The sequence below is a fragment of the Papaver somniferum genome, chromosome 3 (assembly GCF_003573695.1).
Source record: "Papaver somniferum cultivar HN1 chromosome 3, ASM357369v1, whole genome shotgun sequence".
In the NCBI taxonomy this organism is placed as follows: Eukaryota; Viridiplantae; Streptophyta; class Magnoliopsida; order Ranunculales; family Papaveraceae; genus Papaver; species Papaver somniferum.
Genome location: NC_039360.1, coordinates 33,482,420 through 33,506,148, shown reverse-complemented (window position 1 = coordinate 33,506,148; position 23,729 = coordinate 33,482,420). Strand labels below are relative to the sequence as shown.

General features: G+C 34.6%; 2 long non-coding RNA genes and 1 pseudogene across 2 annotated transcripts; all 3 read left to right on the top strand.

Moving 5' to 3' along the window:
* The first annotated feature begins 601 nt into the window (after positions 1-601).
* On the top strand, positions 602-1,436 carry LOC113361122. The gene is made up of 3 exons (XR_003364956.1): positions 602-725; positions 949-1,026; positions 1,329-1,436. It is a non-coding gene; the product is annotated as an uncharacterized LOC113361122 (long non-coding RNA).
* Positions 1,437-3,548: 2,112 nt separating this feature from the next.
* On the top strand, positions 3,549-5,025 carry LOC113361121. Its single transcript, XR_003364955.1, has 4 exons — positions 3,549-3,582; positions 3,711-3,776; positions 3,909-3,987; positions 4,991-5,025. It is a non-coding gene; the product is annotated as an uncharacterized LOC113361121 (long non-coding RNA).
* Positions 5,026-8,604: 3,579 nt separating this feature from the next.
* LOC113359267 overlaps positions 8,605-23,729 on the top strand; it is a 72,546-nt pseudogene continuing 57,421 nt past the window's right edge.

Here is a 23,729-nt window from a genome sequence, read left to right as displayed (position 1 = left end):
TCATAAGTCTATTTTCTCAATGTATATGTACTATGTAGAATTACTCCAAATGGAATTAATGAGTGAAAACAAATACCCACCTTTATACTATAATAATCTCCTTTGAGGGGTTAGATGCGTGATATCTGTCACAGATAGATGATGTGAGGGATGACATCACCATTGATATCGACAACAAAATTAATTGTTATTGAAACCTTTGATTTTACATAAAATTGGTTAAAATACCAAAATCAATAATTTCTTGGTGAAAAAAACATCTAGATTTTGATACTGCTTAAATGGACAAAAATATAAAAATAGATAGGATGTAAACAGTTTCATCCTAACTATTTTCAAATATAAAAATATCCATTTTTTTTTATTTTTAATTTACATCAGGATGCATCCAGTTTCAACCTCGCTATTTTTTAAGTTTAAGTCAGGATGAATCCAGTTTCGGCCTTAATATTTTTATTGGTGTCCATTTCACCTATACTAATTTTTACTCGTCCATTTGAACCATGTTTTAAAAATATTTGGACAAATGATCCATTTTCCGTTGATTTTACTATAAAAAGGTGGAGTACCATCAATTCCATCTTCTGCCCATAGTTATCTTCTTGTCTGGGTACATAAATTTTTTGGGACCAACTCTGGGTGTGATAAGCTAGCTGGCCTTATTAAGGAGTGGCATATATATAGCAGCAAGAAGTGAATTAAGGAAGCAGCCGAAAAGAAATCAGGTATATACACATGCCAATTCTTGTATGATTCAATCTGTCCGTCAAGTTTCTAAAATGAAACATTCTCTCTTCTTTTTGTTTAAGGGGAATGCTTGAGATAAGAATTCAATCAATTTAGGAAAATATATACAGTGATGTTATTTTGGCGGGTGCTCGGAATTAAAACAAGTTACGTGCTCGAGAATTTGTTATGATTCTGACAGTTACTTGTTTTTATAATTAGCAGAAATGCAGGGGAATTCATTATTGGTCCCAACAAGGCAGCTATCGTGGAGCCGGAGATGGTAATGCACCACTAATGGTAACTGTGAGAACGGATTTCTAATTTAATTCTGGCTCCATTTGGAACCATGCACTTTTCTAAATGTAAGAATTACCAATAGGTATTATCATAGTGTTCTTAGTTAGTGGCAGGTACATCCACTAAAGCCCATTAACCAGAGGTCCATAATTAAAAAAAAAAAAAAAAAACGGACCAAATTTTTTAAGTCCAGATCCTACACACGTGTGTAACCTATTACGTGCATTTTAATAATTCCCAAAATGGTCTTCACTATAATTATAACAGAAATAAAAGCCACATTTTCTCAATTTTCTTCTCAGATCCGTTTTCTCTCTCTCGCTCGCTCTCCTCTTCTCTGCTGCAGCCGCTTATGAAGTTTAGACCTAGGGTTTGTGAAGATGTTTCGTGGTTTTACAGGTATGTTATGTAATCTCTTCTCCAGTTCTTCTTTGTTTTTGATTAATTCTCAACTGTATCATGAAGATCTGATTGATTTCATGATGTTTTCACTTTCTTTTTCCAGTTTTGGTAGTTTGATTTCATGATGTTCTCTAGTTTTTCACGTGCTGCTGATTTTTAGACTATGAATCAACAGTACATATTTGGTGTACTGAAATATACTGCTCTAAATTTGTTTTTTTTTTATAGTTTTGGATATTTTTCTTGTTTGATCCAGAAGTACATATACGGAATACTCAAATTAAAGTTTTTCGATTCTATTTTTTCATAGATTCGCTACTTGTTTTTAACATGCAACTAAATTTTAGATTATGAATCAGCAGTACATATATGGTGTACTGAAAAATTATGCTTTAATTTTGTTATTTTTGTAGTTTTGGATATTCTTCTTCTTCGATCTAGAAGTATATATATGGAATACTGGAAAAAAAGTGTTTCGATTCAGTTTTCTTATAGATTCATTACTTGGTTTTCACATGCAGCTTATTTTAGTTCCATTTTGTTTTTTTTATATGCTTTTGAGTTGCTTTTGTGTATTAATCATCGGTACGTATATGATATATTGGTGGATTATAATGAAACAAGTTCAGATCTAAATAAAAAAATCATGTTTTATGTTTATTTCATTAGTAGATCTGATATTTTTATGATTTTTGGTTTGATTTTCAGTTTTTTTTTATGTATTAACCATCAATACATATCTGACGTACTGTTTTCTTTTTTTGTTTACTATGAATCTATAAGTTTTCTCTTATTTTTTTGGTTTGATCCAGGAGTACATATATGTTGTACTGGTTGAAACTTCTTCTGATTCTGTTTTATTCAGAGTTTTGCCACTTTTTTTGGTTTGATCCATGAGTTCGTATGTGAAATACTGAAGTATGTGCTTTGATTCGGTTATATTCATGGATTCATCACTTCTTGACATGTAATTGAGTTTTTAGTTTATGAATCCGCGGTACGTATATGTTGTACTGATAAAAACTTCTTTTAATTCTGTTTTATTCATAGTTTTGCCACTTTATTTTGGTTTGATCCATGAGTATGTATGTGAAATACTGAAATAGATGTTAGTTTTGTTGTTGTGTTTTAATATTGTTATATTCTGGTCACATTTACAGGTTCAATATGTCCAACGGATACATACTCTATATGTAAGCAGTGAGGCAGATACATACTTATATTTGTACGTAGTGTAGCAGATATGTACTCAGATTTGTAAGCAGTGTACCAGATATGTACTCAAATTTGTAAGCAGTGTAAACACACACGTTTGGTAATAATGGGTATTATGGACATTTCCATGTTTTAATTAATTTTGGACCTCCGGATAAAAAAAAGATCCGGTTGGACCCTACTATAAATTTCTAGGACCAAACTAGAAATTTTCCTTTCTAAATATTATGCTAAGATTTTAAAACGCGCATGAATAAAACGAAAAATGAAGAATTTATAGAGTTTGTGGTTTCTTTTGGTCGGTCTATAAGTAGAACAATATAAGTTTATAAAAATTAAACAAAATTCTTACACCAAATACTTCGATGGAGGAACTTAAACACGAAAGCTCAATCTGTGATGAAGAACAACAACAACAATAAGAAGAAGAAACCGAACCAGCTTCGCCAACCGGACAATATTACAATCGGGAAATTAGGTTCAGGCCCAACCCATGGATAACCCATAATATGAGGCCCCTAGATAAAAGAGTTTTATTAGTAGGCCCTCAATTAAAAAATAAATTTAATAAAAGCGAAAAGACTAAATTAGCCTCAAGTATATAAGAGGCGTCACCTACCTTTCTCTCGTTCAAACGCCATTATTTCATTTCCAAGGAGAGAGAAAACAAAACTCACTCACCTGAAACAGAAAGAAATCTAGAAAAAAAACCAAAAAATCAAGAAATCTTCCTGAAATCTGTTCCAAAACAAAGATCGAGATCAAAAACTATTCATCATTTGCTAACCCCTAAATCAGAGAAACAGATCGAAAAAGTTTCAGATTCAAAAACCAAAAAAAATCAAAAGAAACAGTTTCAGATTTAGTTTCAGATTCAAAACCTAAATCGCCGTTGTTACTGATTCCTGTTGATGAAATACTCCGACGATTAATCACTAGGTAAGTTTTGATTTGAAGCTGTTATTTTTGATTCCTGTTGTTACTGATTCGTGGGTCGAAAATTTCTGAACTAGGGTTTGTAATGAGATTACAACAAACATAACTCATTCTGACTGATAATTTTACAGATCGGAGAAGGAGAACAATCGTTTGTGCATAAAATCCATGAAATAACTGATTAAATAGAAACAAAGGTAAGTCATGGATGTGATATAACTGATTGATTTAGTGGATTTCATTTCTGAGATGTTACTGTTTGAAAACCCTAGAAACTCTAAGTTGAATTGCAATCAACTAACTTGAATTTATTACTACATCAACTGCAGATTCAGAATCAAATTTCTTTTGGAATAAAAATGGTGAAAGGAAAAATGAATCCCCCTAGAAAAGATGATACAATTACAGGTACTAAGTTGTGAAAACTATTGTTGTCATGGTCTCATGTTTATTTCTCATATAATGCTTGTGAATATGTAATTACACAGACAAGGACATGTGTAACTATAAGTTACACACTCAAAATGTAACCACTGACTGTGTTGTGGTTTGTATATTGATTGTGTAACTTATAGTTACACATACCAAGTGAGCCTGTCACCACTGACTTGCCTAGGGATGTGTAACTAGTAGTTGCACATAAAAAATTGGTTGTGTTAGGATGTGTAACTTGTAGTTACACATAGAAAATTGGTTGTGTAAATTAAAGTTACTCATTAATATGCATGTGTAAGTTAAAGTTACACCTTGTAGAATGTCTAGGATTGAGTGTGTAACTTGTAGTTAAAATCTACTAACTGAAGAAATTTAAAAGTTTCTAATGTAAGTGATGCTTTTGAATGTATAACTACGCAAACAAGGGCCTGTGTAACTTTAAGTTACACATTCAAAATCTCACCACTATGTTGTGGTTTGTATATTGAGTGTGTAACTTGTAGTTACACATACAAATGAGCCTTGCAGAAGTGGCTGTGTAACTTGTAGTTACACATCTTAACTGTGAGTTACACATTCAAGATGTTACCAATGACTTGCAAAGTGGCTGTGTAACTATAAGATACACATTGAAAATCTAATCACTGACTTGCCAATTGACTGTGTAACTACAAGTTACACATGCATAATAACATAACTGATTTGGCAATTGCCTAGATAACTAAAAGTTACACATGCAAAAATATAACCTATGACTGTATTGTGTTTGTAAATTATAGTTGGACATAAAAAAATGACCCCTTTAAACCTTCATATGCATGTAAGTTAAGGTTACACAACACATAGAATGATTCAGTTTGTGTACTTGGCAAATACACATAGTTTGTAACATGATTTTCATTTTGTAGTTAAAAACGAGTGTATTTGATAAGTACACAACACTGACTCATGCTATTTTTGTGTGTGATGTGTACAGGAAACCTAAGGCAGTCGTTGAATGCAGTAAAGGATTTAGTAAATGTGATAAAGCCTATAGGACTGACTGATAGGGCTCATAGATATCTTAGGAGAGCTGCTTACGGAGAACTCGTAATGATGTATTACGATGACTATGATACAACTGTACCAACTACAACAAGACAGATAACTACCAACAAACACGGCGTATTGAAGCTCTTGAACTGCTTTGACATGGATTGTGAGACACCATGTTCATTCAAGTTTGCTGATGATAAGATTATAGAGTCTACACCGGCAAAGCTGGCTGGTATATTTTGCATGCAGAGGATTAGAAGCAGAAAGGGTCAGAAGCTGTTAAAGTACTATTGTCCTAGTGATTTGACTGACAATGTTTTATACAGCAAATACTTCACCGATATCAAATCTACAAAGCATCAGATGACGGTGACTAAGACAAACATTTTAGAGAAGATAAAACAACTTATGGCAAAAAGGAGAAAAAGTGGGAAAAGAAAGAAAGTTGATGAAAAGGATCTAGTTTGCCTGATAGGTCTTTATCTTTGTTGTGTATTGTTTTTTGGCGACAAAAATGCCAATGGAGTGAACGCGAAATATCTTAGTATCGTTGAAACTTATGATACAGTGCTCAAGGTGTCGTGGCCTGATTTAATACACGAGCACTTGTTTGAAGAGATTCATACTAATCTTAGTTGTTTGTCAAATGTGAAGGCTTGTGTGCAATACCTACTGGTAAAAAGCTTGTGTGTAATTTCTATTCCAGCAGTTTTAGTGTTACGTGATGGATATTTTTGTTAAATCGACTAATTAAAATTTATATGTTGCAGTTATTGTTTGATGAACACACGCCAGCAGGATTAATCCCGAAAGTTGAGAACCACGAGGAAGATATCCCGAGGGTTGGGAGATGGGATATATACCAGATTTCTGATTACATTTGGAAAACAGACATGACACAGTTTTCGGTAAGTGTTATATGTCAGTTGGTTTAGGTTTTGTAAATTTATGGTAATGTAATTTAGATAAAACTTTGATGTAATCAAAATTGTCATGTGTAGCTATAAGTTACGCATTTAAATGTGCTTGTGTAATTTATAGTTACACATGCAAAAGATAACACAAGTGAATGCAACTATAGGTTATGTAACATATATATCCTGTTTGTATATATATCCTATGCTTATGTAACTATAGGTTACACATTTTATATGTATATCCACTTTACATTAGATATATGTGTAACCTTTAGTTACACATATCCACTTTACATTAGATATATCTAATGTGCTTATGTAACTATAGGTTACACATATAAAATGTGCTTATGTAACTTTAAGTTACACATACAACCGAAAAATGTATATTTAGAATGTTCAACTGTTTTTTGCAATCTCTTTTTAACCTCTCCATCTGTGCCTGGTAGTACTCCATGTTGATCCCATAGTTGGTCTGGAAATCAGCAGCAATTTGCTTGGGCTTCTTGTGAGGATTTTTGCGAACTTCTTCCTCAATCAAACTAGACGAGAAGCTGGTGGAGTAAGTTTGGTTCAAGTTGCGTCCACCAGCACCACAAATGTGCTCAGGGTTATAAGACCTGACCTGAAGAGATTCATACAAAATATAAACAATTCAACCAAAACACAATATGGTGCCAAAAAAATCATGTGTAAACCAAAGTTACACATACTGTAACAAAACATAACATATGCTAAGCATTAGATGACAGAACACGGAAAACCTACCTGAAACATTTCGTTTCTTTCATCGATAGAAGCTGCATGGAATTTCCAGCCGCATTTTTCATCTGCACACTTAGCCGTGAACCTAGAACGCTCATTGTGAGTTACAATCATTTGGAAACCAGTGCGAAGACGATACTTGGTAAAATCAACCCTGACTTGCTTAACTCCTTCAACAAACACATGGCCAATATCACCAAGAACCTTGGGCCAACCATCCGATAACAAAGGTTTCGCTGGCTTACTTTTATCTTCCAAATACATTGCAACAGTAAGATTGTTTGTGGACGAAGACGTACTACTAGACCAATTAGAAATAGAAGAATCTGCCCTAGAGCTAGAGGAAGAGGCCACACGAGGAACATTTTGCAAGAAAATATCAACACTGGTCTTCTGTTTACTATTTGTGATAGATATAAGAGCTTGCAAAGAAAAATCACAGTCAAGCGGAAAATCTTTCCCACTTTCTCGAAAGAAGAAAGTAATACCAAGTGGAGTAAACTGCTTCCATTCCTTGCAAACTTGTTCCTTAAACTCATCAAGTTTGATATCAGTATTAACACGCAGGGTAATGAAATCAGAAAAGTAGCGAACAACAACAATGCAACTAACAGCAGCGCAACTAACAACAGCCATGACAACCTGAAAAATATCAAATACACAATAAGAATATCAAAATTTGAAAACGAACGCAATTCACTCGGGGGCGTTGCCCCCTCGTGAGAAGTATATTCTATGCGGCAAGCTAAATATAAGTAAAAGATACAGATGATACAATTGTTTACAAATAAAACATGTTACAGGACATATATATGTAACTTCAACTTACACATTCTTAAAATACAACAGGATATATATGTGTAAACTAAAATTACACATGTTGTAACTAAAAAAACATCTGCATCTTCCTCACACATGCTTAAAAATACAAAGAGGATATATATGTGTAAAATAAATTTACACATGCTGCAACTAAAAAATATCTGCATCTTCTTTAAGCATGCTTAAAATACAACATGATATATATGTGTAACCTCAAGTTACACATACTGTAACAAAAAAAACAGCATGTATACAAATCAATTTGAAGTTGTTTTTTTGAAACAAAATTGTTTCTTCATACTTCTCTCAGTATCAACAAAAAGTAAAACAACAAATTAACAGATCGCACATGAAAGAACAACAAAATAATTCAAAAAAAAAATTGAAAACAGATCTGAAATCAAAAACAACATAAAATTCTTACCTAGATTTGTTGTTTTCTTTCTTCTGAAACAATGTTTATTTTGTTCCTCTTCTCAGTATCAAACAAACATGTGTAAGCATCAACAAAAACATGTGTAAGTATCAAAAGTGACAAAAATAGATCGAAACGGTAAAATCAAAATCAATTGAATTTGAAAACTAAATCGAAATCACAATTCGTACCTATTTTGATTTATGTATTCCCAACTGTCTTCTTCCTCTTCTCAGACTCAACAAATTCGAAACAGAACAAAAATCGTAATCAGTAGAAAATCGAGATTCAAAAAATCGATGAGAAAACTAGTGAATCAAGCAACAGAAAAGCTAAAATCGAACAAACCTATTTGTTGTTCATCAATGCAGCTTCACTATCTCGTCAGATCTGAAAAACAGACGAATACACCTCAACGAATTGAGAGAAAATTCGTTTTCTTCTTCTTCTCGTTTATGTTGTTCTTCTTCTCGTTTTCTTCCTATCAAATTAACGAAAATCAGTATGAAACTATCAAAATTCACGAATTCGTCTGAAGAAAAATCTCCAATTCTGTTTCTGAACGAGAGCGGAGAGAAGAAAGAGCTGAATCTGATTTGGTTTTCAGTTTCTGGTAGGTATAAAACGTCTATAAATATGAAAGGTTAATTTCGGTATTTTTACTTTTATTAAAAATCCTGATGACGTCAGCAATCCGAGAAAATTGAAAACCAGGCCCCAAAAAAAAAATTCTAGACCTAGAAATATCAAAAACGGAAAGTGTGGAGTTGAGGGTGTAAGATCCATTTTATGGAGCTTGTATATGGTTGAACCCATATAGTGGGGGTTCTAGTATTTTTCACTATTACAATAGTAAAGCTGTTTGTATTAGCATTGTTGCTGTTTTAGAGTCTGAAGTTCCCGTTGATGATTCTTCAGCTTTACCTTTACTGAAGAGCGTCTTTCTCCCCATTCACCCACGTTTCTCCTCCATCATGGTTCTCTCTCACCCTCTCTCATATGTACGTGTGTCAGTTATGTGTTTGTGTATGTGTCCATTAATTTGCTAGTAGTGCATGGTTACATATTAATTAACTAATCAATGGTGTTCATCAGGTGACAGATGAAAACAGTGGCGAATCCAAGGGGAGCCAGTGGGGTCACTGGCCCCCCAAAAATTTCTGAAATTGTATAGGCACCCATGCATATTTAGATATTTTTAATCATAAAACTATTTTTGGCCCCATTGAATGTAAAAATTATAAAGATATCTTATAATTTTCGTGTATTTTGTGTGTAGTTTTGAAACTGCCTACTTATATCACATTGTATTCGTGACAATTAAAAACTTATCAAAAATTAAGGAGATTTAATGTATCACAAATCCTTTTTTTTTAGGAAAGGCAACAAAATTTCTTGTGCATATGATACTGTTTCAGATTATGATATCGTTGGTATAATTTCTAATGACCATGAATGTCCCCACTGAATAGTCATTCTGGATTCGCCACCGGATGAAAATGGCGGGAAGTACTGGAAGAAAGTTAACGTTAAACTTGAAAATCACGTCAAAGTTCCAGTTATCCCGAACGGCCTACCGTTAGAATCTCACGATGAGTACTTTCAAGAATACTTAGCCCAATTAGCTTTGGAACCGTTACCACAGTGCAGGCCATTATGGGAGATTCATATTTTCAAATATCCAACAACAAACGCAGCAGGGACAGTAGTTTTCAAACTTCATCATGCGTTGGGCGATGGATACTCACTCATGGGGGCACTGTTTAGTTGCTTGAAAAGAACAGATGATCCCTTTCTTCCATTAACTTTTCCGAAGATTCGGTCACCTGCAGGCTACATGAAGAGGAGTAATACTATTGTTGGTAGGCTTTTCTCGGTTTTCATGAATACTGTTAAAGGTTTCACATGGAGTCAGGTACTTTTGGCGTTGAGTTTAAACCTGTTTCAATCACTACTGTTACGTTCTCGCTCGATCGAATCAAGCAAATCAAAGCAAAACTCGGTGGGGTGTGTAGACCCAAAGGGCCATGCCCTTTAGCCTATTTAAGTCTAAAACTCTCACGATTTTAGTATATGTGGGACTAATGTTTTATCTATTCAGATGAAAAAACAATTAGTGGATAATAGGTCTAGGGATCAAATCATGGTCCATGCATTTTTGGTATTAAAACAAAACCCGATTTTTCTAACAGTTGATAGGCATGGTAGTGTTACTTCCATGAAGGGTGGAGTTGTAGAGTTAGTTGTCGCCATTAATGGTGATGATTGATGATCAACAGAGATTAAGTTAGGGACAGAGTATTGTTGGCGAGGAGGAGTCTATCGTTCATGGGTTAGTCTGCTGCTACTGGTGTTAAGGTAGCTGTTTCGGTGGAATTGGATGAAGATTAATGATGGCCATTGACTGATGCTAATGATGATCGCGATGGTGACAACAAATATTTCTGCTCGAGTTAAACAGAGAAATACGTTTACTTGTGGTGGCTGAATGGCTGATGGGAGTAGAGCAGAGAAGCCCGAGATGAAAACAGGAGATGATGACATTCATGGCAGTGATGGTGATGCGGAAGTTTGCATGATATGGTGGTGATCGGTGTTGGAGATTTATCTGAGTTTGATGATGTTGTTAACATATATGGACGAAGTTAGGAATCTATGTTACTGGCAACGATATGTGAGAATACTGAGAGGATCTGTTCTAGCCGAGTTCCGAGGGGAATGGCCGAGTAAAAGAAAAATTCAGAGAAACCTATATATAGGTTTACCGCGCCGTAAATAACTACAGAATGATGCTTCAAAAAAACAACAACTACGGAACGACTTACGGTGAGGTTTTCTTAAACGTATGGAAATCCAGGTGAACCTACGGAGAGGTTATTCCACCGTATACAAACACAAGGAAGGAAAACATGGGATTGAGTTTGTGCCGTCAGTTTTGGTAGACTGACAAGCCACTGAGAAATTTTTTGATGGGGCCGATTTTGGGGGCATAGGGTCCAATAGAAAATTGCCATTTGTTATTAAGTTATCTAACTAATTAGTCTTCTGATTTTTATAACAAGGGTGTTTAGGAAAATATATGCCATCATTAATTTCCTTTTTTTTATGCTAATGAAAAAGAATCTGAAAGAAGAAAAACTATTTTCTTCTACATGGAGTTATAGTGAAGAAGATCAAACTGGTCAATTTTTTTTTTGTTGATCTAAATGAGCTCTTGACTAAAATTTTGGGTTCTGTTTGGATCTTCTTGTTAGAGCATTGCTCGGTCGAACTCGCATGCGTTGCTATCTCAAGCATGTTTGTCAATGTTAGTGATCAAAACTATAAGTCTTGATTTCTAGTCTACTATAGCTAAGGTCTAGGACTAGGATAGAAAGTGTAGTTGAGCTCAAGAACTCCATGGCAATCATCATACAAGATGAATGACTACTCAAGGAATCGGTGGATCTTCATCGACTAAAAGGTATGTGGAGACTTGAAATTATCTATCACTCAAAAGTCTATTTATCTCCTATCTTGAGACAAAAGTCGTTTTGCTATATAGACTTAGATTATACACATTTGCTATTTCGAGCCGAGTTTATCTCGCCTATCTATTTCTTGAAATATGTGTTGGTAAGCTTTCGCTTTAGCCAAGATCATCTTTACCTAGTGAAAGAAAGTCGTGACAAGTTTCAATCACTTTGAAAATTGCTTACTTTGACGAAAACTAGTTTGTGAATAACAACTATAGAATATCAACGTCCTCTAAGAATGTTTCAATGATTGAAATGAGAGTTTAGATTATACAACCATTGGAGGATATAACCATTGTTGTGGAAACACATATGTATATAAGTCCTTATTCCTTGAACCGAAGTTTGCGAACTTTGTTGATCAAGAGAACCGACATGGTGGCGTGAGCCAAGTCCGCAAACTGGCGGAAGTTCTCGTCCCGAGAATTTCTGCTGGAGTTTGTGAACTCCGTCCGGGAACTTAAGTCCGTGAACCCAGTCCGCGAGCTTGAGTAGGTTATATCTAAAAACGATGTTTGTGAACTTATTCTTATATAAACTAAGGAATGCAAATTGCAAACTGCGGCTATATAGTTCTTGAACCGATTCGAGCGAATCAAATCGTTTTTGCTTCGATTGTGTCTTGTGTAGTTACATAAGATTTCCTTTCAATTGAAAAACTCTCTAACTAGTTCATTTGAGTCACTTGAACTAGTTATGCTGAAGAAGAATATGGTTGATATGAAAGTGATCATATGTCTAACCATTTGGTTGACTATCGTTGAACCAACAAATGTACAAGTTTGGGTGCGGTTACACAAGCCTAGTAACGTGCATTTCATTTGTGTGTAACAAGCTAGTTTTCAATCTAACAGTTGAAAGATATTAGCTTGAATCTAATCAGGTTTTCATCTAATGGTGAATATTGAATGCTTTGTTACCAAGCTAACATTGATTGCAAACCCTGATTTGAAAGACTATATAAGGGAGAACTCTAGCAACTGGGAAACCTAATCCCCACACCTTTTGTGTGATACTAGTTGTGCTAAGCTAGAGTCAGTTCTCCTTTGACCGTTGGTTTCTTTTTCTAAACCAGGTTAACGACTTAAAGACTTCATTGGGATTTTGAAGCCGGACCGATACTACTTTCTCGTAGTTGTGTGATCTGATCTTGTTGTTTCTATCGTACGAGTGCAATTGTAATAATTGGCTTGAGATTGATATCTCTGATAGGCAAGAAATAAAAGTGATCACAAACACTTCGTCTCATCGTTTGTGATTCCACAATATCTTTTTTCGCTCCGTCGATTAGGATTATTGTGAGGTGATTGATAATACTAGGTTATTCTTCGGGAATATAAGTCTGATTTATCAATTGGTTCATGTTCACCTTGATTTATCAAAAGACGGAAGAAAACTCGTAGGTATATTCGTGGGAGATGGATTTATCTATTACCATAGACTTTTCTGTGTGATACAGATTTTTTTATTAAAGTCTTCGACTTTGGGTCGTAGCAACTCTTAGTTGTGGGTGATATCAGCTACGGGAATCAAGTACGTAGCATCCTGCTGGGATCAGAGACGTAGGAGAATAAATGTATCTTGGATCAGTGTGAGATTGATTTGGGTTCAACTACAGTCCAGACCGAAGTTAATTTGGAGTAGGCTAGTGTCTGTAGCGGCTTAATACAATGTGTGTTCAATCTGGACTAGGTCCCGGGGTTTTTCTGCGGTTTCCTCGTTAACAAAATTCTGGTGTCTGTGTTATTTCTTTTCCGCATTATATTTTGTTATATAATTGAAATATCACAGGTTGTGCGTTGTTCAATCAATTAGAATATCTGACCTTTTGGTTGTTGATTTAAATTGACTGACACTTGGACATTGGTCTTTGGTACCATCCAAGTTATCTCTCTAGTATTTGATAAAGACTCGCAGATTTCTATTTGCTTGAGTATATATAAAATCGAGAGATTGAGATATAAACTCTTTAATATACTTTTTATCTAGATTGAGTCTGACTGTCTAGTTGATTCTCTAGAAAGTATATTGGAGTTTGTCCATACATATTACTAAGCGAAACATTGGGTGTGGTTGTTGTACCCCCGCTTTTTCACTTCTTTATTAATTTATCTTTACTGATTTTAGATGTTGTTTTATTAGGGGAAACTTATAACTTAAAATTAGAAGATTAGATTTTATTTTCATGATTTTGCTTGAACATAACAAATCTTCTAATACCAGAAAAATCCCAACAGTCATTGATTTTGATCATGATTATAATTTCTTCGTGTTATCAAAAAGTACACACATGAGTTTTGCTTCGCTGGAGCAGATTGAAAGATTGGTTCATTTTACTTCTTCTCGAAGTGTGATTATTATCTCAATGTGGTTACCAGTGCCAGTATCAATAACAACACCGATGGATTTAATCTTTTCTATTTTATCAAAGTTTGTGAATATCATTGATCAAATTAGTAAATCTTCAGTAGAGCTGGCAAACAAGCCGAAACCCGCGGGTTAACCCGTGCCCGGACCGTGAAAACCCGAACTGGCTGGTTTCTAAACAAGCCGGGTTCGGGTTGGAGAAATGGTGACCCGTCGAGAAACGGGTTAACCCGACCCGGACCGTGAAACCACGGGTTAACCCGTTAACCCGCACTTTATACGTGTCGCCTCTCCTTCCCTGGGTTAATCGACCGAGAGGATAAACTCTCATTTATATTTTCTTCTTCTTCTCGTTTCTTTCTTCTTCTCTTCTTTCTGTTTTTCACCTCTGGTGAATTCTTGTGAGGGCTCTGAGGTGGTGAGGTTGGATTAGACAAGAGTCATGGGTTGTTGCTGGAGGAGGTGTTTTTCTTGGTTGAACAAGGAGAGAAGAGGAAATATTAAATCAATGAAGATATGAATTAGAGTTTATAGAGTTGGATGATGTTATGAAGATTTAGAAGATAAATTATGAAGTTATTGTTGTTGAAGATTCGTGAGTAGTTTTTTAATTTAATCCTTGAAGTTGATTCAGTGACGAATCATTGAAGAATCAATAGTTAGGGTTTTCTGTAATTGATCGAGAATTCAATTAAAGGTGAATAAGGAGAAGTTAGAAGATGAGTTTGTTTTTGATTGGTATTTGATGTAAATGGTGGAGTTATCCTGAAAAATTGATTAAGAAATTGCAGATTTAGGGTTCCTCATGTTCTTCCCCAATTTATGAATTAGAGTTTCTGAGGGTTGCTGATTATGAGACTCAGATCGAGACAGAAGAAGGGTAGAGCTGGTTTTGGTAGATGGTGGTGATCTTGAGATGAATTCTGAGTCAGGTCAGAGTAAGAAGAATCTAATTCAATTGCTTGAGTTGGATTGTTTTGAGGTAATTATTCTTCTCAATCGAATTAGTAAAGTTATCGAGACTATGTGGTTGTTGATGAACCAGGATTTGAGATGAGTATTTAAGATATTGTATATATGTTGAACTGATACTTGGATGTGCATGTTGTTAGGTTGAACTGCAGTTATTAGCGCAGAACTGAAGTGAGTTAGTATTAGTAATATGCCTGGTGTGATCGAATTACTAGTAGTATTGTTGAATGAGGTATGCCTTTGTTTGTTGATAATTCTAATTGAAGTATATATGGTCCTGTGGATGTAATTGCAGTTGTTGATGATAATTCTAATTGAAGTATATATTCTAATTGAAATTGATTTTCATCTCTGTTTTTATTTCTTTAAACAACATGCTTTGGTTGATAATTCTAATTGTGGTTGTTGGTAGCTCATTTATGCAAATCAACTCATTTGTTAACATGATTTGATTTATGATAAGTACGCACAAATCAACTAAATTTTATTTCTTTGGTTGATTATAAGTATTTGAAATGATAATAATATCAACTTGAGTGTGTCAATAATTATTAACTCATGTTCTTTCCTTGCTAGAGTGTGTCAACTCAAATTGTGTGTATGAAATGATTTTGATTTATTCACATGCTTTATTTAATATTTGAAATAATAATAATATGCACAAGAGTTCATGTTCTGGATATGAAATGATGGTTTTGTGTTAGCTTTTGAGCCACATTGATAATTGAATTCTGTTTTTGCAAGGCATAACTGCAATAATGAAGACTAGCAAGGAAGCAGTAAAGAAGAAGTCGGTCAAGCAGTTGGCAATAAAGGTTAAGACTTGTCATCTCAATTGCAGTGTAAACAAATTTTCGTATAGCTTCTCATTTTAACTAAGCTATGGTTGTTGCAGATGAAAAACAAAGAGAAGACTGATGAAGCATACCTGATAAATAACAAGTCCAAAACTGATAATGTTGAACCATCTTCTAATATAATTGCAAAGTTGTTTAGTTTTGCAATTTTGACTTTTTGAATCGAAATCAAATGAATTAGATGAAATGATGAATGTTAAATTAAGTACTTAGGTTGGGAAGGAGCTTTAGATGGCCTGAATGTGGCCGGAAATAGCCCAAAAATCGATTTCTGGCGAGTTGACTCAACAAAAACCAGCTAACCCGTGAGCTCCCGTGATCTCGCAAGCTTTACCCGGGACGGGCGCGGGTTAGAGAAATGACCACCCGTGAAGAATTTTAACCCGCAAGCTTAGGCTTGTATTAATCCGTAACCCGCGGGTTGGTCACAAACCAGCCCCGGCCCGCCCGTTTGCCAGCTCTAATCTTCAGCCTTTTCCGGTCAACCAAAGAATTACAATTTTAAGATTAAGATTAATACTTTTCTGATCTTAATTTTTAGCACTTTCTGGATTTCAATTTTACGATGAAAATTAATTAGTAATAAATTCCTAAGATACCCTTACATAAAAAATTAATTATCTAAAATCAGTTAATTAAGAACGACAAATGGCGGTGTTTTATTGGTCTCCCATACCCCCATATGAAATTGCCCCATCAAAAAATTTCTCCAAGCCACTAGCAGTTCAGATTTATAAATGGGATGGACTTCTAGGATTGGAGAAAAGCCTAGTTAACTACTTACGATTCTTCATGCGACCAGTTCATGGTCACAGATTTTGGGCGTGACCTACTTTGCTTATTTGGAGAGTTTTGGGAACCTAATTCAATCAGGATCGAGCAGGATGCTTCTACAATTGGGATACCTATATAAGGAGCACTTCTTAAACTAAAATGGACATCTGATATTGCACTTTTGTTCTGCATTCATAAACTAGGGTTTACCCCTTTAGGGGAAGACCAAGAAATTGTGTAATCATGAATGGCTAGTTTTATTGATTAGGATGAATTCAAAGTTCCTGCGTGAAACTTAATTATTATACAAAGTTATTTGAATTTTTTATCATATTATTGATTGTATTTTCTATATTTAGGGTTTATGATTGGTTTCTAGAACCCTGAACCCTTATTCAAGTGTACGATTGAATTAATTTGTTGATCATTTTAGTGCTAGTAGAGGGTTGAGCGATCCGTAATTGTCGTGCATTTCCTACACAAGTAGAAATCACAAGACCTTGTAGATGGATTTTGTGAAGCGATTGTGCGTGAAGACAACACCAGTAAGTGAACCGAGCGTACTGAGTTTAACTGCTGGGATCAACCCAAATTGACAATTCTAAAGCATTCGATTGGTCTACATCTTGCAAGCGTACCTCAAGGTGGTTCAGTTAGATAGAATCCGGTGACTAAGTGTATCTGTTATCCGGTGATACAAGGATTTTTGGGGATAGCTAAGCATACTTGTTATCCTACGGTTGATGATAATTGATTCTTACGAAAGGTAAACGAGTATACTATGCGAGTCAACGTTTGGTAACGGCGGATGGTTCCCAATCATCTTTTCATATTATTGTTAATTATTTTTTCACTTAATTCTTCAGCAATCCCTTTTAGTATTTATTATTGTTTAGCTAATCCAAATAACATATCAATTACGCAGCTCTTTGTGGAAACTATCCTTACTGCCACTATATTACTAGTAATTAGTGGGAAATATATTGAACAATTTGTTGCATTTACGACACGCATCACATTAATTTGATAGTGAGTAGGGATGTACAATTGTGATATGAGTTTACTATCCAGAAGTAATTAATAAAACATCGTTATGAGCCACGTGGCTCTCATATTTTTGCGGTTGTCTTGTCATTTCTTTCAACCTCATTGTACAATCGTGTTTGCAGTCATATGTCACTTCTTTCAATCTCATTATACCGTATTTGCAGTTATGTCATCACTTTTTCCAATCACATTGTACAATATTTGCAGTCGTATCGTCACTTCTTTCAATATCATTGTACTTTTTTTTTCCTGAGTGTCTTTTTACTTGTTGCATTTCCTTTTTACATGTTATCGATATGTCTTATAGTCACAACAGTAAATTGATTTTTCTATATAAATAGATCACCAATCGTCTAACTATAAATAGATCAGTTTTGCAAACTTCCTTCTCCATCTACGATAATAAACTCATCTGCTGGCCAAATTGTTTTTTAATTAAAAAATAACACATTCCTTTTAAAATTATGGTGGTTATTTTTGGGATTGAGTGATGGAAAAATTTCAAACAATGTCAGTGAATCCCAACCTACAAAGAACTTCTTTTGTTCAATAAGGGGTGTACACAATCAGAATAACAGTGTATGTATCGCTGCAAAGAGTTGCTTACCTCTTCAACCCCCTGGAATTCCCATATAAACTATCATAAGCGACAATATGGTTACCAACAAATATTTTATATTGTTTTATTCTAAGAGAATAGTAAATTGATTTTTATTTTTTTTTTTGCTTAATAATAAAAATTTTATTGATTCCAAAGAATTATAAAAGAGATATAAATATAATTCTCAAGATGAAAATGCTTACAGGCAAGCATTAACAACACTCAAAATCAACCAAAAATCTATATGTAACATCAGGATTTTCCATATGTATCATGAAAGGAGGTCTACTTAAGAAAATTCTATTTTCACCTCTAGATAAAGTAGCTCCCATTTTTGCCATACCATCTGCAGAGAAATTGATTTCTCTGTAGCTATGAATAAATGCGAAACTAATAAGAACTTCCACTATTTTTTTCCATCTAGTTTGCACATACCATGGAACTTTTCCAGATGTAAAGGAGTGTATAACTGACATAGAATCAGTCCTAATACACAAATGAGAGAATCCCTCACTAATGGCCCATTGACTTGTGTTTATTACTGCAAAAACCTCTGCCATAAAGTTTGTAGCAATACCCATCCCTCCTGCCACAACAATCAGTACTGTACCTGCATTATTTCTTCCTACAAATCCATTTCCAGTTTCACCGGAATTGTTTCTTGAAGCTCCATCACAACACAGAAGAATCTGGTTACCAGTGGGGAAAGAGAAGGAACATTCCCCACTTTTTTATGTCTTCACCTTTCTACATTTCATTCCAAACTTTTTTAGAATCAACAGGTCCTCCACTGTATTCCACATACACCCCTTCATCCTAACTTCACATTCCTTAGTAAGTTGAATAATTCTCTTCTTCATCTCCTCTACATTTGGATGTATACCATCATATACAACTCTGTTTCTAAGAAGGCACAATTCTTTCATGGTTATATAAGCAACAATTATCTAGATTTCTTGTACTGCTGGACTTTTGAGTTTTGCCATAGTGAATACTTCCTCAATAGATAAAGGATTAAAGAAATCAAACATACCACCCAACCATTGCCAAATTTTTCCACTGAAATTACAATACCATAGTATGTGCTCGGTAGTATCTTCAGCTTGTCTGCAAAATGAGCATCTTGAAGCTAGATTAAACTTTTTCTTTCTCATATTTTCATCTGTACTCCAAACCCCTCTCAGTATTTTCCATATATTGCTTGATATACTGGGATGTATTGAGTTTCTCCAAACCTTCCTTGTCCAATGCAATTGAGGAAATTTTTCCTTATACAGTTTAGAGCAGAAGAAGTTGTGAAATCACCAGTTTTTGTCCATGTCCATATTTTCCTGTCATTCTTCACATCTACTACTGGAAAATCATTAGCATCTATTAAACATGAAATTTCAGAAGGAATGACCCACTAACTACCCTTTAATAAATGTTTCACCTTGAGCTCAGGATTCTACAACATAAAAGAATTGTTGGGATATAATGATTTTAAAGACTGACTTGTGATCCATAAGTCATTCCATACTTAAATATTTTCCCCATCACCCACAAGCCATCTTGAGTTGTTAAAAATATCCTCAAGGACCCATTTAATTCCAGTCCATATAGAAGACTTCTTATAGTAATTAATCCAGACTCCATGTTTATCTTGAAATTTAGTTTGAAATTTTTTTTCCCATTCATAATCATCATTTTGCATCTTCCAAGCTAGTTTCATAAGGAAGATCTATTGATATCTTCTAAACTTCTCAGACCCAAGCCACCTTCTGCATATGGAGCATTTACCTCTTCCCATTTAACTGTTAATAATTTCTTCTTAGATGGATCACCAGACCATAGAAAGTTTCTGATTATTCTATCACATTCAAGTAGAACTTTATTAGGCCATTTATATACTGGCATATTATAAACTTGGATAATGCAGAGTACATGCTTCACTAATACCAGTCTTTCTTGGAAATATAAAAGCTTACCCATCCATCCATGAATTTTGCTCTATAATGAATCCACACAGTCTCATACATGGCATGCTTTAATTATTACTGGCATTAAATTAACACCCAAGTACTTATCGGGGAACTTTGATAGAGACATGCCACAAATATTAGCAATCTGTGCTTTCCTACTTTCAGAAGTACCTCCAACAAAGCATTTGCTTTTTATCAAACTCACTACCTGGCCAGATGATTGCTGGTAATCTTTCAAAACTTTTAATAATCTATCCACATTCCTCTTGTCTCCATTGCAAAATAGAAAAATGTCATCAGCAAAGAAGATGTGAGATGGTTAAATACCATTTCTATTGACCATTGGAATCAATTTTTTCTCTTGCACCAAATAAGTTATTCTTCTGCTTAGAATTTCCTGAGCAATTATAAATAAAATAGGTGAAAGAGGATCACCTTGTTTTCAGCCTCTTCCAATTGAAAAATATCCTGCAGGACCAACATTTACCATCACATAAATTCTAGTAGACTGAAAAACACCTTTAACCAATGAATGAGCTTATATGAAAAACCAAAAGTGATCATTGCTTGAAAAGAAAGTCCCAACTGAGAGAGTCATAGGCTTGAGTGATATCCGGCTTTAAACCTACATTCCCACCTCTTCTAGTTGTTTCCATTTCATTTATTAGCTCAGAAGCTAACACAATTTGGTTTTGTATGTTTCTTCCTTTGATAAAAACACCTTGTTGGGGAGATACCACCTTCTCAATCGCTCCATTCATTCTAGAAGTAATTATTTTGGTTATCACTTTAAAACAAAAATTACTTAGACCAATAGATCTGAATTGGTTGGCTTTCTTAGCATCTTGAACTTTTGGTAAGAGTGTAAGAAAGTTTGCATTCATACCTTTAGGAATAAATCCTTTGCTCCATCAATATTTGATTGCCAAGATTAAGTCTGTACCAATTATATCCCAAGTGCTTCTGTAGAACCAACCAGCAAAACCATCTGGACCGGGGGCACTGACTGGATCCATATCAAAGACATCTTTCATTATTTGGAATAACATCAAGCATAATATTATCTTCTTCAGTTATGACTTTGGGAATGTGTGAAAATTTTATTTAGCAAAAGTCACTTCTTGCATCTTGAACTTGTTTTCAAAATAATCCACCAGAGTGTTTGATATTTCTTGTTGTGTAGAGACAATAGTGTCATCTGAATTTTCCAACTCTGTAATAGCATTGTGTAATTGCCTTAGTTTGATGGAATTGTGAAAGAAACTGGAGTTAGAAGCACCATCTTTCAACCATTGAACTCTAGCTTTTTGTTGAGCTATCTCCTTATTTTGTTGTAAAAGAAGTTCTTGTTTGCCTCTAGCAGTTATAAGTTTATCCAACAAAACTATATCATCTGGTTGATTATCTGAAATTTTAGCAGCTTGCACCACCTCTTTTTCTGCATTCTGTAACTGAGTTCTAACATCACCAAATATCTCCCAGTTCCACACTTTTATGATTTGTTTTAATATTTTCAGCTTACTCAGAAAACTGAAAGCATGATTACCAGAAATTTCCTCTACCCAAAAATCCTTTATTAACTTCAAAAACCCAAGATGACTAAGCCATACTTTTAAAGCCCTGAATGGGACATTAGCAGGTTTTGGAATGACTGAATTAGCCCCAAGTAAAGAACTATGATCAGAAGTCCCTCTAGCACCCACTTTGTAGCACCAACCATGATAGCATTCCAACCATTTAACATTGAACACTGCTCTATCTAGATTGCAGAAAATCTTTTTTCTGCCAACTCTATTGTTGCACCAAGAAAACTCAATTCCAGACTTTGGTGCTTGAATAAGACCACAAGAATGGAGACAGTTATTAAATTCATTCATGGAAATGGTTAAAGGACTTCTCCCCCTTTTTTTCTCTTCTGCACACATAATGGTATTAAAATCTCCAATGACCATCCAAGGTTTACCTAGAGAAGAAATAAATTCTAACTCTTCCCAAAGCTCTCTTCTATCAACTGTTAAACAAGCTGCATGAACTTCAGTTACTAAAACTCCCCCAACATCCACAGTAATAGCTTGTGCAGAATTAGAAACAACTGTAGGAGTAGTAATGTTAACATTCCAAAACATCCAAATGTTGCCCTTTTTATTTTCAGTAGAATTATGAATAATTTTATAATGCATATTAGTAAGATTCAATTTCTTGCAGAAATCAGTAGTTACTCTTATCTTTGGTTCAGCAACAAAAACTAAAGAAGGACAGAAAGAATGGACCAAACTTTTTAACTTCTCTTTGGCTTTAGGTCTCCTCAAGCCTCTGAGATTCCAAAATAACACTTTCATTTAGATGATTGTGTTTGAGAAGAACTGCTTCTCAGAGTACCAAATTTACTGCCATTTGAATTGATAGTTGCAGCTTGCCTTCTTGTTGTGACTTTACCCGCATTAGTGATTTTCTGTTTTGTAGGAGCAGTACCAGCTGAAATAGTGCCAATTTTTCCACTGGGAGGTAATAAATTAACAGAAGCATTTATGGAAGGAGAACTGACAACAACCTGAATTACTTGTTCTAATGATAGAGAAGAGAATTCATTATGTGATTCCAAAATATTTTCATTTATATCCCGAAGTATCTGAAATTTACCGGAATTGATATTCTCTACCTGTTGGATTGAGCATTCAGCATGACCCAAAGAAGGAATAATTTTTTCAATAACACAATCTTCTTCCATAACACAATCTTCTTCAACATTATTATCTTGTTGAGAAGTTGAAGGAATAACATCTAATTCTTTATAAGTAAAACAAATATCAAAACCTTTGTTCTGTTGCTTATTTATAACTCTTCCCAGACTTTAGTTACTTCTTTAGGTGCAGTTGGGATTTCCTGTTGTTGCTCATGTTCTTTCCTTTTTGATCTACATTCAGCAACATAATGGCCAATTACAGAGCAGTGATTACAAAATTTTGGTAAATTTGTGAATTGCACCACCTGTTCAAAGCTCCCATACTTAGTATCAACCTGCACCTTACTGGGAATGAACTTTGTTAAATCAATTTCAACTAAAACTCTTGCATAATACCCAGCTTCTCTCTTAAGAGTTGTTTCATCCACCCTTACTGGTTTACCAATTGATCTACCAATTTGCATCAATATACTCTCCTTCCAATATTTTATACTTAAACCTGGAAATTGCACCCAAACAAAGGTTGTTGTTGATTTTTGATTTGCAGGAATAAAGTTAGGTTCCCATGCTCTAATCCTAAGAGTTTGATCTTCAACTGGCCAATAGCCCTCCCAAATATAATGTTTATCTTCATCATTATCTAACTTGATTATGAAAAAACCTTTTCCTAGAGGGATGCATTGAATTGTACCTTTTAATTTCCATTGTTTCTTCAATATCTCCACAGCAGAATCAAATTTGAGCTTAACTAGATCCAATCTACCGATTAAGCTATATCTCCATTCATCCAAGCTTTCATCAATTAAATCATCAGGAATTAAACATACTGGCTTGCTTGAAGGTTGTTCAGAATATGAAGTTGTTTGGTTTTGGTTCACAGAATTATTCCCGAAATTTTGTGGGACTGATCCAAAAGAAAATTTTGTTTCAGATCGAGATTCCATAGTTTGATGATAAAGAAAATTGAATTAAAGATGAGAAAAC